Here is a 15,167-nt window from a genome sequence, read left to right as displayed (position 1 = left end):
GTTAATAAAAGCATTTTTTAATCTTTTATACAGGGTTCATGCACAATGAAACTGAATAGTACTACTGAAATGATGCCTTGCAGTTTTAAGGAATTTACTGATTTACATCCATTTGTACCAAAAGAACAAGCTCAAGGTTATCAGCTTATGTTTACTGAATTAGAAAAGGATCTTTGTGAAATAACTGGCTATGATAAAATATCCTTTCAACCTAACACGTAAAATTTCTGTGTATAAATTAAGATTAAGACCAGTTTTCTCAGATTAGAATGCCTTGAATGTTCAACATGCAAATCATTGTTTTTAGTCTTATATTTTAATTTCAAATTAATTAATTTGTTAATTAATTCATATGTATTTTTTCCTCTATACTTACTCTTATGTATTCCTATAGATTATTACATTAAAAAATTAATAAATTTAATAATCTAAATTAATAGACCTAATAAATAAAATCTATTTTACTAAAATAAAGCAAATCTAAAAACATAATTACTGAAGTGTTATAAAACTAAAAAAAAAAATCTGACAACACAGGTTTCTGATACACGACTTACACTTACAGTAAAATTTAAAATATTTATTATTTTATTTAAATATAATATTTTTTTTATTTATTTAATTCAATGATTCTAATTAAAGTGCGCACGCAAAACGTATTTAATTTGCGCGGGTGTGGCGATACTAGCGGCGACGGTCGACACTACCTAAACTAATCTAATTTCAAAACTTACATAGAGCAAATTTTGCTTGTACTGTCGGCAGACTGGTGTAGCCAAAAGGCTTAACACACCAGTTGTACGAACAGATGAAGTTCGGTGCTGATTTTAAATAATTAAAGTCATAAGTTGATGTTATTGTCAAATTCCATATTATATTTGAAAATACTTATGTATGAATAAATTAAATGTTTAATATACTTGAAATATTAAATGAATTATTTATATATTATTAAAAGTTGAAATTTTGACCAAGTTTTGGTCCAGTAGTACTGGAGATATAATGGTGATTTGTTGATTTAGAGGCCAACACCAAACACACAAAAATTAACGTCTGAAAAATTTCTATCTGGTTTTTTAGGTTCCTTAGGTATCAAAATGTTAAGATCCAGTGAAAACTGCATATGCCCAAATTGGACTGATTACAGTACTTTACTTTCTAGAACTACAGCTCTGCTATAGCACTTTCTAGACAGGAAAGTAAAAGATAAAGGACTAAATGTTTTTTAGGGAAATTTTTTAATCCTAATTTATTTTAATATAATTTTGGAATATTTAGCACTTATTTTTATCTAAAAAAAGAATTGACTATTATTTATAATAATAGAATATTATTATGTATGTGTTGTTCATTTTTATTTAAGAAAACAAACACTAAACCATATTCAGGGTTGAATCTGACTATTTCCTTGCAAATTAAACCAGATGCAATGAAGAAATACTCTGAATAAAAGGAGCAGTATTGCTCTTTTGATAGTAGGATAAAATATTCAGAAATAACATTTTTAAGCAAGGATTCCAATGTTCAAAGATGTTTTGAGAGTTGTAGTGTTATATTTGAGTTGTCAAATCTCAAATTCTTTTTAGTATTACTTGTAGGATAAATGTGTTACAGTTTATTGGAAAAAAGGAATATTAAAAAATAATTTTAACTGTTATTTTATTAGTTTTATAAAATTTGACAACTTTGTGAATTGAATGCTTCAGTATTTGTGTAACTCTTTTTTTTCAAAGTATTACTTTTAATTCTATTGGTCTCCAATTACCTTTGAATATTTTTCATCAAAATTAATTCATTTCCTTTTCAAATTAAATATTGTACTCATATGGTAGATGAGAACTTCATTACAATCCTGCACTTTACAACATGATATTGTCTTTGACAAATGAGACTTGACATATATCTCTTATTACTTTCCTTTGTCAAATATCTTGTATCGTCATTGACAATACACAAACTGTATTTTTAATTAAAGTTTTTGAAATAATCTGAATAATTCTATTCTAATAGTAGGTTCAGGTAAAATTTTGGATGAAAGAGCAGAAAACTGAATTTTTTAATTTTTAAGAAAAGTTTTATTAACATATTTTTTTTGTTTGTAAAATCAATAATCTTTGAAATATTTGCAAAAAGATCTCATTTTGCCTCCGTTTACTGCTCACTCTTTCAACTTCTTTGAACTACATATTGATTAGGAGTCTGCAGAGAATCTTAATAACCTCTAAATTCTTAATAAATATTAAAACTATACTTTTAAAAGAGAAAAGTCAATGTCTCCTAATTATTTCCGTACAATCTCTTTTTGGTCTATTTTTAATGTACTATAATGAATTAGGCAATGTTTAAAATTTCCCTTGTGTCACAAACAGAGAAAGAAAGCCTTATTTAATTTTTACCACACCTATGATGTTATTTTTAATTTTAAAGGTCAAATGAATTATTTTAGTTTTCAAAGTATATTTAGATATATTTTGTTTTATAATTTTTGTTTATAGTGGTGCCCAGGGTGAATATGCTGGTCTTAGAGCTATTCAGACATATCTTGCATCACTTGGTGGAACTCAGCGTGATGTCTGTTTAATACCAGTTTCAGCTCACGGTACAAATCCTGCGTCTGCACAAATGGCTGGCATGACTGTTGAACCCATATCTGTTTCCAAAGATGGCAGTATTGAAATAGAACAATTAAAAGAAAAGGTTATATTTTTATTTATGTTATATCATTGTTACTTTAAATCATTGCCAGGTCCCTCATTCCTAATCTATTATTTTCAGAAGATTAATTTTTAATGGTGATCAAATTTCATAACTGAAATAATTTTAAATTTATTTTATAAACTTTAGCCCCCTATGAACATAAAAACAGTTCTTGTGTGTGTGTGTTGGCTAGGAGAGAAGAATACTCATCCCCTTCTATGTTATTCCTGAAATCTTCTCTCCTTTTGTCTGTTCTTTTGAGAAACTGTTTTTTGTCTGTGGTACTTCTATTACAAAATGAGACTTCCTGGTTTCCCTCTGGATAACAGATTTATTAAGTAGAAAAAACCTGCAGCTAAAATTCTAAAAAAAAATATTTGTGTGGAAATTGTTTCAATTTTTAATCTTTTAATTCCTTGTCCCCAAAAAATGGTTACTTAAACATATACACAGCATGTAAATAACAAAAATACCTCCTGCAACATAGGGAAGAAATCCTCATTTAAAATTTAAAAGAGTACAGGTTTACTTTTTATCCTATTTAGAACAGTACATCTTGAGTGAGTAAATGGTAGAAATTCTATTTTTTTTGTTGAGATGAATAGCCTGTGTTGGTAAATATTTTAAATGAAGAAATAGAAGATATTGTGAAACAGAGGATTTCAACCATGTACATTGTTAAGAATGCAAATACATTAACGAAGCCTTCAATATTCATCAGCTTATATGTCAAATAATGAATATTATTGAATTTGTTAATACAAGTAATGCCATTCATGTGGCACTTGTATAAATAATATAACTGACAAAAATTGAGGTAATGGGCATAAATCAAAATAAATTAAGCCATTACAGCAAAAGCCTTATTTCTTTTAGTTTTGTGTGGAATGTAAAGATAATATCGAATAAAATACACCTTAGAAAAATTATTAGTAGACATAACTTTAATTATTCTTACAGTATGTAGATAGCACTCACTTCAATGAATTATTCATTCACCTACCTATGAAAATTGTGGTACAATATCATTTTTTATTATGTTGCTGATATCTTGAGAAAAGGTTACTTGATTTGAATAAACGAGATACCGAAATAAAATTTAGTCTCTTTTTTGAAGATTTTACTTGCTAATTATGGCTATGTTGTTACATAATGCGATTTAGTCAGCTTCTCAAAATTCTACTATATGAAAGTGTCATTAAAATGACATGCTCACTATTTATGATTTGCTCATTCCCCAGTTCTAGAGTTACCTGGATAAATTTATGCTTAGAATGATCCTTAAATCAATAATACCATTGATAAAAGGATCATTTAGCTTGGCCCATTGTTTCTTGAATTTTAAGCAAACATCATATTAAAAAATTTTAACACTTACTGTTGTTTGCTGCTTTGGTCTGCTGTACTGTTTCATATTATGCATAAATTGTAGATATATTGTCTCATTTGTAAGCTAATTTGTCATATAATTTCTTTTTAGAATGTAGTGTAATGATGATAAATGTGTCGTAAATGAGTTCATTAGTTTCATCATTAATTAGTACACTAATAAAATGGTTTTTTACAAGCCCGCCGAACTGTGAATGTGTCCAAACACAAGACATATTTTCTAGCAATGTAATCTCTTTGGAGATTTCACTGTACTCAAAAAATCTTAAAGAAAGCACTCTTTTTTTAATTACGTTTGATTCACTCATCACAGTTTGATGAATATTATCACATTTTTGGATTGCTTCTCTTTTAATGCAATTTATAAATGTGGAGATAACATTTTTAAAATAACATCACTGGGTGATTTGAATGATGAAATGATGTATTTCATAACTCTTTTCTTTTTAAAAAATCTCAGCTAATTTAAGAATGGATATTTTCTTGCAACAGAAACACCTATTTCATGAAATTCAGAACTAAGGTAATGAATTTAAGGAATCAATTTCTTTTCATCTGTTTATAAAATCTAGAAGCAGCAGAATTTAGGATACCCAAGGAACACCGCTATCGCTTTCAGGTCTCCACAAATGTTTCTAATACTGAATCATTACCGACACAAGTTTCATATTTTCTTATGACTTCTTCATATGAGCTAAAGAAATTGAGAGGATACTATTTCGAACATGAAGAAGGACTGTTTTCAAACTAGGCTTTGAGGAGTCTGTAAAAAGACGTCATTGATCAGAATGGCGCATATGTTCAAAAGCTTCAAGTAAAAATTCCACATCATTACAGTAAACTTTCTTGACAGCCTTTATATATAAAAGAATAATTCTTTATATTAAAGAAAATACTTGAATTTTTTTTTTTATTCTACTTCAATATTTTGTCTAGGTGATGACAAACAATATAATCTAACGTAGTATTTATATAATTTAAATGGAAGGTATTTTAAATATTTATTTGTTACAGTTATGCAAAGATTAATATGAGTATTGTATGTATACACAAATATGAATGTGTAAATATATTTCCTAAACAACATTTTTTGATAAAACTAATTGATTTTCTAGAACTCTATTAACAATAATATTTTTTAAATTTTGAATAATCTAATTATTTTACAATTTTTCTTTTCATTTACAGCTGGAAAAATTTAACAAACGAGTTTCCTGTATTATGATCACATATCCATCTACATTTGGTGTGTTTGAAGATAATGTAGCTGAAATTTGTGAAATGGTTCGTAATTTCGGAGGACAGGTTAGGTTTTATATATATCATTTAATTAAAAGACTTACCGTTTACAAACTTTATCGAGTTGAGAATTAGATGTATAGAAAATTAAAGATATGTATAAAGGACATTAATTGTGAACACATAAAACAAATACATCTATTTATGCATAGTAATGAAGTTTTTATTAAATGGATAACTGGTTTTTGTCGGTCAGCATGAAGAAACAATATTTTTGTTTTTATGTGTTTTAAACAGATTAAAAATTCCTATTTTTTTAAAAAATATATTGATTTTTCTCCAAATTATTTTTTTTTAGGGCTATTATGTGAAACTTATTGCCATTTAATGCTGCAGATGGTACTACAATTAACAAATCCATATTGAAGCAGTTAGGACACAATTCTTAGAAGGCTGAGCTTTACTCAATAATACTATAACCATTGGGCTAAATTTTGGCTATCAGATAGGAAACAGAGCCATAGTTCCAGTACATCTACATAGTTGGTCCAAAGGTTATAACATCTTAACTAGGAGCTCAGACCTTCACGTAATGGACCATTAATGAAAAGGATAAGGAAAAGGATGATTTAAGGAAACCCACTTACATATAATAAAATAATAATTTGCAAATATACTGGTAGTTCAGTTTACCATAAATAATTCTGTTTATAGTACAGTCATATTCTAGGTGTAGACCTTATATTTAACGGTACAGTTGTTTTGCTGAGCAGTACTATGAAACAATAATGTTTGTTATTCTCTGCCAGATGGCCAAGATTATCAGCAGTTTTATTTTAATTTTTCTTTCTTTCACACCTTTTATTCACCCCATTGTTAACTGAAATTATGAAAGTAGTTATATACACAGTCATGTTAAAATAGATAATTCAGTTTAAAAATTAATCTAAACATTTTACAAAGTAAATTTATTAAGAAGTACTAAAATAGTAGTTTTTGTAATGGCACATTGAAATTGTTTACCAGAAAAAAATGTTAACACTTAAACAGTAGATAAATAAAAACTTTGTTCTTAAATATGCTTAAACAATAATTTGTTGCATAACCTCTTAATGAAATTTGAAATCACTTTACCTGGAAAAATAGTCAAAAAATTGGTACATTTTATGTTTAATTTGTACAAGTTTTATTCAAATAATTGAAACTCTCAATAATAATACAAAAAAGAACAAGGTTTAATATAATATAAAACTTAATTTATTCCACTGAGTGGTTTTTAAGATATATTTCTTTATAAACAACCTTTTTCTTTTGCAGTAATATATTAGGAAAGTATTTTCACATGCTGTTAAATGCAGGTTTTATTATAAGATATTATGATATTAGCCACTTCCTGATTCTATTTTATTGAATAATTTGTCTAATTAAATATTTACTGATCTGTTTTATAGGTATATCTAGATGGAGCTAATATGAATGCACAGGTAGGTCTTTGTAGACCAGGCGATTATGGATCGGATGTATCTCATCTTAATTTGCATAAAACATTTTGTATACCTCATGGTGGAGGAGGTCCTGGTATGGGACCTATTGCAGTGTAAGTGATTGAAATTGTAATTTACTAACAAATATGATTGTAATACTGGGTTAGTAACTAAAATTTAATTCACTGTAGAATACATACTCATACCAATGCATGTAGTGCAGTAATAGTCCATGCATTACACAGATTTATTAAATAATTTTATGCAATTTTTTTTTTTTTTTAGTAAAGCTCATTTAGCCCCATTTCTACCCAATCATCCTGTTATTGATTTAACTGGGGAAGAGAAATCACAAAGTTTTGGTGCAGTAAGTGCTGCACCTTTCGGCTCATCTGCAATTTTACCAATATCATGGGCTTACATTAAGGTAATCAATTATTCATACTGTTAAAAATATATATATATATAAAGAATTTAATAAAATAAATAAATTAACTTTAAAGTAATATAAAAATATTACTTTTATATTCATTTAAATTAAAACCAACACAACATAAATTTTTCAAAAAGATTAACTAATTATATATGATTCCTCTAAAACAAAACATTAAAAAAGTAAAATAATTAATAATAAATCTAATTTTAATACTTATATAGGTAAACACCTGCTTTATAGTACAATGTGGAAAGAAAAAAATTCTATACAGAAATGAGAAATGGAAATTAAAAAAGCCCAATATTTTCAAAAACAATTAAAATTTTATAAATAATATAATTAAAAAAATCTAATTATGCTGATCACATTAGGGAAAATAGACAAATTTTCAAATATAGAAAACATGCAAACATTGATAACAAAATCTAAATCTGTTACTCTCCAAAAAATGTACATCAGAAAATTATAATTGTTGTCAGGAGTATGAAACCTCATCATTTATATATGATCTATATATTAAAAAGAAAAAACAGCTAACCACATTTAAAATAAGCAGTTAATTTTCTTCAGTTCAGAGGCAATTACTCAAGATGCTTTATATCTATCTACCTACATACATAATTTACCTTATGCGCTTTAATCTCTATTCATATTTTTACTTTGAACTATTTTGCTATTACGGCTGTGTATGAATGTATCTTTTCAATATAAGTATTTGAAAAATACAATATGTAATTTCTTTGAAGTTTCATTTACGAATTTAAAGACGTTTTCAAATGGAATATTCCTTTTGTTAATTATATTTTCCAATTCAAAGAAAATAATAAACTTGAAGCTCTTTGTACCTGATTGTAATATATTAATTATTAAATGGAAAAAAATCAGACAAATTTTTAAATTAAAAAAAAAAACATGTCTTTTTTGTTTTTACTTCATTCATAGTAATAATAATAATTCCCTGTTCAGAGTTGAAAGAGAGACAGTAACAATTCCTGTCTTTTTTATGGTGGAGACATATGTAAAGCACTAGAGGTATAAAGGCACCCATAAGAGTTGTTTTCTCTGAAAATAATGATAACTGTACACCAAGTTCATGTAGTAAACAGAGTGAAGGAGTCATTAGTAGTCATTTGAATATCGGTAGCAGTTTGATGGACTTAGTGTATCGATATGCCTTATTTATTTGGCTTGAAGAGAAGGCAGTGGAAAATCACTTCATTCCTCACTTTCCTTAGTAGTAAGCTATGTATGGTATTTTTTTTTGGAGAGTGACATTTTTGGGAGAAACTTGAAACTCATGTCAAGTTTTGCCCGCACCCATTTCATTTATGACACCTAAAATTTATTTATTTTAGCAAACAGCCTAATTATAATTACAGTTACAGTACTAATGAAAGATGAATTTTGTAGCATATGAAAAATGTCAGGCCTGACTAGGATTAGAATGCAGGGCCTCTATGGTGATGAATGCAGGACTTTCATGGAGATCAGCATAGTGGTAATAATAATGATGATGATAATTATTTAGATCAAGACTGAAGATGCTGTAATTATTGAAATAATACCTCAATTTCATGAGTTCTCTTATGTTATTGTATTATTTTTTCATTAATTAATATTGATTTATACTTTTATATTATTTTTCACTACTTTTTTCAGATGATGGGTGCAAAAAGGTCTTCGTAAAGCAACACAAGTTGCAATTTTAAATGCAAATTATATGAGTAATCAGTTAAAAGAATATTACAAAACTGTCTATCGCAGTCCTAAAAGTGGTTTAGTAGCACATGAATTCATTATTGATGTTAGAGAATTCAAAAAAACTGCCAACATTGAGGCTGTAGGTATTGCTAAACGACTTATGGATTATGGTAAGGCATGAATGAAATATATTTTTTTCTGTATTATAAGTGGTCTGCAGCATTACAACTCATTTGTATCGAACACTTTTTAGAACATTTAAAATAGCATAAAATAAAACATATTACATTATAGCACTTAACTGTTAGGTGAAACAAAAAAATGATGATACAAGAATATGCTCTTCATGACATAGAGAGCTACTGAAGAAAACATATTTTTATAGTTTTTTCTTTTGTATTGTCAAAATTCAATAATAATGAAATAAGTATTAGTACAACTGAAACTATACAGGCTTTTAGATTTAAATCTGGTATGAGTGAATCAAGGAAGTTTGCTTTTTATTTTGAAAAGCCAGTCACTTTTTTTCATTTTTATCTTCTTATTTTATAATGATTGCTAATCTTTTTGTATTTCTATGTCTAGAAAGTACTGTTTTTATATTTTATTATTATAATAGGGCTATTGCATATTCTCTTAATCACAATGATCAAAAAATTTTTACCTACATTTTTAAGGACAGGCTGTGTTGGTGTAAGGCTTTTCTATCATCCGCTACAATCGATCTGGCTTAAATTGTATTATAAGTTTAGGAAATACAAATCGTGTAATATAGTTTTTGTTTGCAAATATTTAAAAAGGCAGGAGTAAAAATTCTGAAGAACTAATGATTTAGTGAAAATTATTGTTATATTTAATGAATTGAAAATATTCGTTTGAAGCAACAATACTGATTTATGTTTGATTTCAACAGTTACATTATTTTTTATTACAGTATGGGAATAATTTGCTTTATATGAAAATAATTTTTAAATATTTTTTTCAAAAGAACATATTCTGTTAATGAAATTTATGAGTTGTAAGCTATTTACAAATGAAAAAAATATATATCATGCTGTTGCATGCTACCAGTTTGATAAAGATATTAGAGGATTACACATATTAAAATTCTTACAAATGCAATTTATTTACTCTTAAGTATCTTACTACTTACAAAATAGATAAATTATATTTCACAAACAATAATTCTGATTATCTATGAAATTTACAATAATTAATAAAAATGCATACAAAACTAAAAAGTGAGGTTGCAGCGAGATTACAGTTACAGACTCCAATAAACTTTATACAAAGATATTTTACTTTTACTATTTACATAAGAAAGTGACTTATTTTTATAAACAAATAATGTCTTCTGTACTTGGTGAACAGCTTCTTGTAATCGATTGCAAAACAGATTACTGTTACAATTTCGCTCATATGCTCAAATGTTACCGCACATATTCATTGAATGTTATTGCACACTCTCTGTAGCTGGCCTTCAGTAGTATCTATAATGTCAGGCCTAGGGCTTATTCTGATGTAACTGCAGCTGAATCGTATCCCTTGTTCATTCAAGGGTAATGGCTTCAAAACATCTATTGTCCAAACCTTACACACTATTTTATAAGCTTTTTCCATTGTTCCTGTGTTGTTTCTGCATTTTTCTTGATATAAACTATTAAATAATAATAATTTATAAAAATCACTTATCAACAACTTTTAAAGGAAAGTTGTAGGTAAGAGGTTTTTATAAATTATTATTATTATTGTATAATCATACCAACAGGCCTTGTTTAATAGAATTATTATATAAATTATTGTAGGTTTACATTCTTAAACATCTTAAATAATTATTAAAATTAACATTTAATGTTTTTTTATTTTTAGGATTTCATGCACCGACTATGTCATGGCCAGTTCCTGGTACTCTTATGATTGAACCGACTGAATCTGAAGACAAAGAAGAATTGGACAGATTCTGTTGCGCACTCATCGGTAAATACAGCATTTCTGATAAATAATTTTTTTTCATATAAGAAATATTTGAATATCTTATATAAGATTTGATTTACAAAATTAAACCTTCCTTAATAGTACAAGTTTTAAGCGTGAAACCTGGATAGTAATTATATTACTTAAGTATGGTATAAGAGAAGTAGATCAAAAAATAAGTTACACCCTTGCTGTTCTTGAATTAAAGGGGTATATTAATGTCTTACGGTGGCAGCACTGGTTATGTTGTTGTCTTTACACTCCCCTAGCAGCAATTCTGTATGACATTCGGTATGTGTGTAGTATCATTGTCAATATGGCGTGTCCTCTAGAGGTTTCGTCCATTAGTATGATTTTTGTGGGCAAAAAATTACAGTTGTGAAATTCATTGCCAAATTGTCGAGGTATACGAAGAGAATGCACTGTCACACCCCATGATCACAAAATGGTGCCAAATGTTCAGAAATGTAAGAATAAATGTGAGTGACGAACTGTGTGCTGGGCGTCCTTCAACTGTAAGCACGATGGGTAACATGTGAATGCAATGATTTTGAGTAACCGGTGCATTAAAATTAGAGAGATTATAAGTGAACTTAACATCAGTTACGGTCCTGTGTTTGCAATTATTTAGCTTGGTTACCATAAGATGTGTGCATGATGGGTGCCACATCTGTTAGACCGACAACCACAAACATCAACATTCGATTCTGAGGGAGTTGTTTACAGTAAATTTATGTCTCGAGGAACAATGAATGCTGATCTTACTATGAGACTAAAAAAATTGTGTAAAGCCATTAAAGATCAAAGACCGGAAGATTGAGCGGTGGGGTAGGTTTTCTTCACGACAATATTACTTCTCATTCACCTTATGTAACGTAGAGTTACTGCAAAAATTCAAATGAGAAGTGTGGTTTTGGTGATTATGCCAAAAAATAGATAAAAATATGTAGTTTTTTATTCAAAAAAAAAAGAAAAGTTTTATAAATATGTATTTGTTTCATAGAGGGGGTTGTAACTTACTTTCTGATTGTCCCTTGTATTATAAGAATCCGTTTCACTTTATGATATTTTGGTTTAATACCCCTAATTTAAAAAAGCCTCTCTATCTTTCTTTTTCAATCGTTCTTTATTCCTTCTCTTCTTCCTTGGATGAATGTTAAACACTGGTCACTACGTTGGTTCCTTCAAGTAGCTGTTTCTGTTTCAAGTTTCTTGTGGTGCCTTCTAGTAGCCTGGAGGCCAGCTATTTCTCTACTTGGGCTCAGTAGAGTAGCAAAGCTTTTGCGCCTGTTGATTGTGTTTATGTTGAGGTTACATGAAAAGCCAAATTAATTAGACCTAAAATACCCTTCAGTTCAATTTGCCCAGTCTTCTATTTCTCATAAAATCTATCTGATCACTTGGTAATAGTTTAATTACTGTTGCCTGATGAATAAAATTTTTATATGTTTTGTTGAAAATTATATCTCATAAAATAATGAAATTGATTTTCAGCCCAACAAATTGAAACCATAATGATTATCTTGGGCCTCTAGTGTAAGAACAAAATTACAGAAAATACATGACTATCAGATTGCTTGCTGGTACCCATATGTATAAACAAAAGGACCGATAATTAATAAATAAAAATATTAATTTTGATATATTTATGTTAATACTATCTTTGCTAAATAAAGAAGTCTTATTATTTCTAACAAAAATAACAATATCCATATCAACCAAACCAAACATTTTCCTCTATGCAGCACAGTACTTCAAGAAACAGAAATCAAAATATGCTTTCATTAATAACTCATTAATTATTTAAAAAAATTTCAATTGATGCCTTCTAAATTTTATTTTAATTTCCATTGATTTTTTTACTTTATTATTATCTCATATACACTTAATATTTTTATGTATTAATTGTTTCTAATTTAAAAATAAACAAAAATTACATATTTTTTGATGGGATACTACTTAATCAGACCCTTTATTTGTGAAAATGAGGGCCATTTATTGATCTGAAGCTGCTTTTCATTCATTATATAATAATCATTCAAACTCTAGCTTACAAATTACAAGCTGTTCAATCTGTTGTTAATGTACTGTTGTCAAACTTCAAAACAGTGACTGCAATGCTAGGCATTCAGATGTCAGTGGGAGTACAGTATACCTACGTGCCTGCACAAGTGCCACTCATTCTTCACCAAGTAGCCGACTGTGCAACTCTCCCACCACAGCAGTCCCATCACTCGCAGGCACCTATAAAAGAACGAATTTTCAATTCATCATCAACCACCGCCTGGAGAAGAAGAAAGAAGTTTGCTGGCTGTCGGACCCAGCATGGGATTGCTCTGGGAGAACCGCCTCAGTGGAAGATGACCGACACTTTGAGGCTGTGTGGGGCCGGGGGGCCATCACTGCTGCTGAGGGAAGAGCTCGGGCAAGCTGCAATTCTCCGACTACATTTGAGCCGAAATTGCTGGAGACCAGCTTTTCCTCAGGCTATCTCACAAAAGACCCCTATCAGGGCCATCATTCCAAAAATCTCAAATGGCACTTTTCAGGACTACCACAAGATTTTAAGGTACCATGCATTGTTGAAGCCATTTGGCGACAGAATATAGCCTTTAAATTTTTAATAGGATAAAAATGGTTATCCAACCATCCATCTAAGCAACCATTTTGTTGCTTATCAAAAGTAAAAAACTCATCTTTTACAGTTTCTCAATATATCAGAAGTGTTTCTTAACTGAGTGGATAATTTAAAAAATTAAATATATTTATTATTTTGTCTTTTACTATTATTAAAGCTATCGTGCAACTATAATCAAATAATTTTTTTTTTTTTTTAATGAATGAGTAGAAATTTACATTTTTTTTTTGCCCTGCATTGTGATCTAATTATATATACACGTTTGCACAAACATCATATTTAATGTTAACATTAATTTATAAAAAATAAATTTAATCTTACATTGATTTAAACTGCAATAATAACATGTTGACATTATTGGTATGCATTCCTCAGTTCACATTTATTAGCAAACATGTCATGGGAGTTGATTTCAATTATCATTTTGTGTTTTTTTTTTTTTTAATATTATATATTCCCACAAATTTTTAAGTAAAGTTGTACCAGATTTAATACTAGAGAATGTAGTTGTTTAAATAAGATGTTTGTTTTAATAGGTATCAGAGAAGAAATTGCTGCAATAGAAAATAAACAAATGGATATAAATCTAAATCTTTTAAAACTATCACCGCACACACAAGAACAAGTTATGGCTGATGAATGGAATCGACCTTATAGCAGGATACAAGCAGCATTTCCAATGGTATATTTTTACTTACTCATAGGAAAAAAAATATTTTAATTTAAAAATTATTGTAATTAAACATTCACAACACTTACTGTACGATTAGATAACGAAATTCTTATTAATATTTTAGCTAGCTGTGTTTTATATATATATATATGCATGTGGGTGTAATAAAAATGTAATTTTAAATACAACTACCTTTTTATATAGTTACTGAAAATAAATAACATTTATGTTTGAAAATATCGCTAGATGACAAAGCCAACAGACAAACAGGCTGCTGTTTGATGAACTAAAATTCTTCAAATATATAATCAAACTTCTCATGGAAAATACACAACTTTCTCATAGAAAATAGAGCACCGTAAATTTCTTTTTGTAATGTCTTTCAATAATACAAAGTAATTACAAATTTAATTATGAGGAGTGTTAAAATTTAAATTATAAATTGAATCTGGTGCGAAATATAAGAAATAAAAGCTGAAGTAGTAGCACATCTGATGGCTGGAAACAAGCATTAACCTATTCCAACAGTTCAGCACTTAGCTGTTATATGTTATTTCGTTGTAAGTGGAAAAGTTTATTATTACAAAATTTCTTACAAAACAAAATATGAAGCTGTCAGAAATTTACATAAGACTTAAAAGATATTACAGTGAAGGAAATGTTGACAAATGTAAGCATTTATAAATGGAGTAACTCTTTTAAGACTGTCGAAACATATAGAGAATAAACCTCACTCTTGTTGTTTGAAAACATCGGCAACACAGGAAATGACTGACAGGGTTAACACAATTATTCAAAATGACTGTCGAATTACAATGAATATTGCTTCTACATTTGATATCAGTGTTGTCAGTCTGGATAGCTCTATCAAAAATCAACTCGATTATCAGAAAATAGGCACATTGCATTTTACAAATTCTAATGGACAAACACAAA

General features: G+C 28.4%; 1 protein-coding gene and 1 pseudogene across 2 annotated transcripts in view; one reads left to right on the top strand and one right to left on the bottom strand.

Moving 5' to 3' along the window:
- The window catches only part of LOC142333516 (glycine dehydrogenase (decarboxylating), mitochondrial-like), a 48,456-nt pseudogene that overhangs the window by 30,807 nt on the left and 2,482 nt on the right, over nt 1-15,167 (top strand).
- The window catches only part of LOC142333515 (presenilin-associated rhomboid-like protein, mitochondrial), a 45,253-nt gene continuing 36,078 nt past the window's right edge, over nt 5,993-15,167 (bottom strand). Inside the window, exons 10-11 of one of the 2 annotated variants that reach the window (XR_012758622.1) lie at nt 13,080-13,164; nt 5,993-6,205 (exon numbers count right to left, since the gene is read on the bottom strand). The gene's annotated coding sequence lies outside the window, so the exon portion shown is untranslated. Of the gene's footprint in view, nt 6,206-10,917; nt 13,165-15,167 lie in introns of those variants that run through there. The other variant, XM_075380781.1, reaches the window with a different exon arrangement.

Source organism: Lycorma delicatula, chromosome 12, assembly GCF_047948215.1.
Source record: "Lycorma delicatula isolate Av1 chromosome 12, ASM4794821v1, whole genome shotgun sequence".
In the NCBI taxonomy this organism is placed as follows: Eukaryota; Metazoa; Arthropoda; class Insecta; order Hemiptera; family Fulgoridae; genus Lycorma; species Lycorma delicatula.
This window is presented reverse-complemented; position numbering and strand designations above follow the sequence as displayed.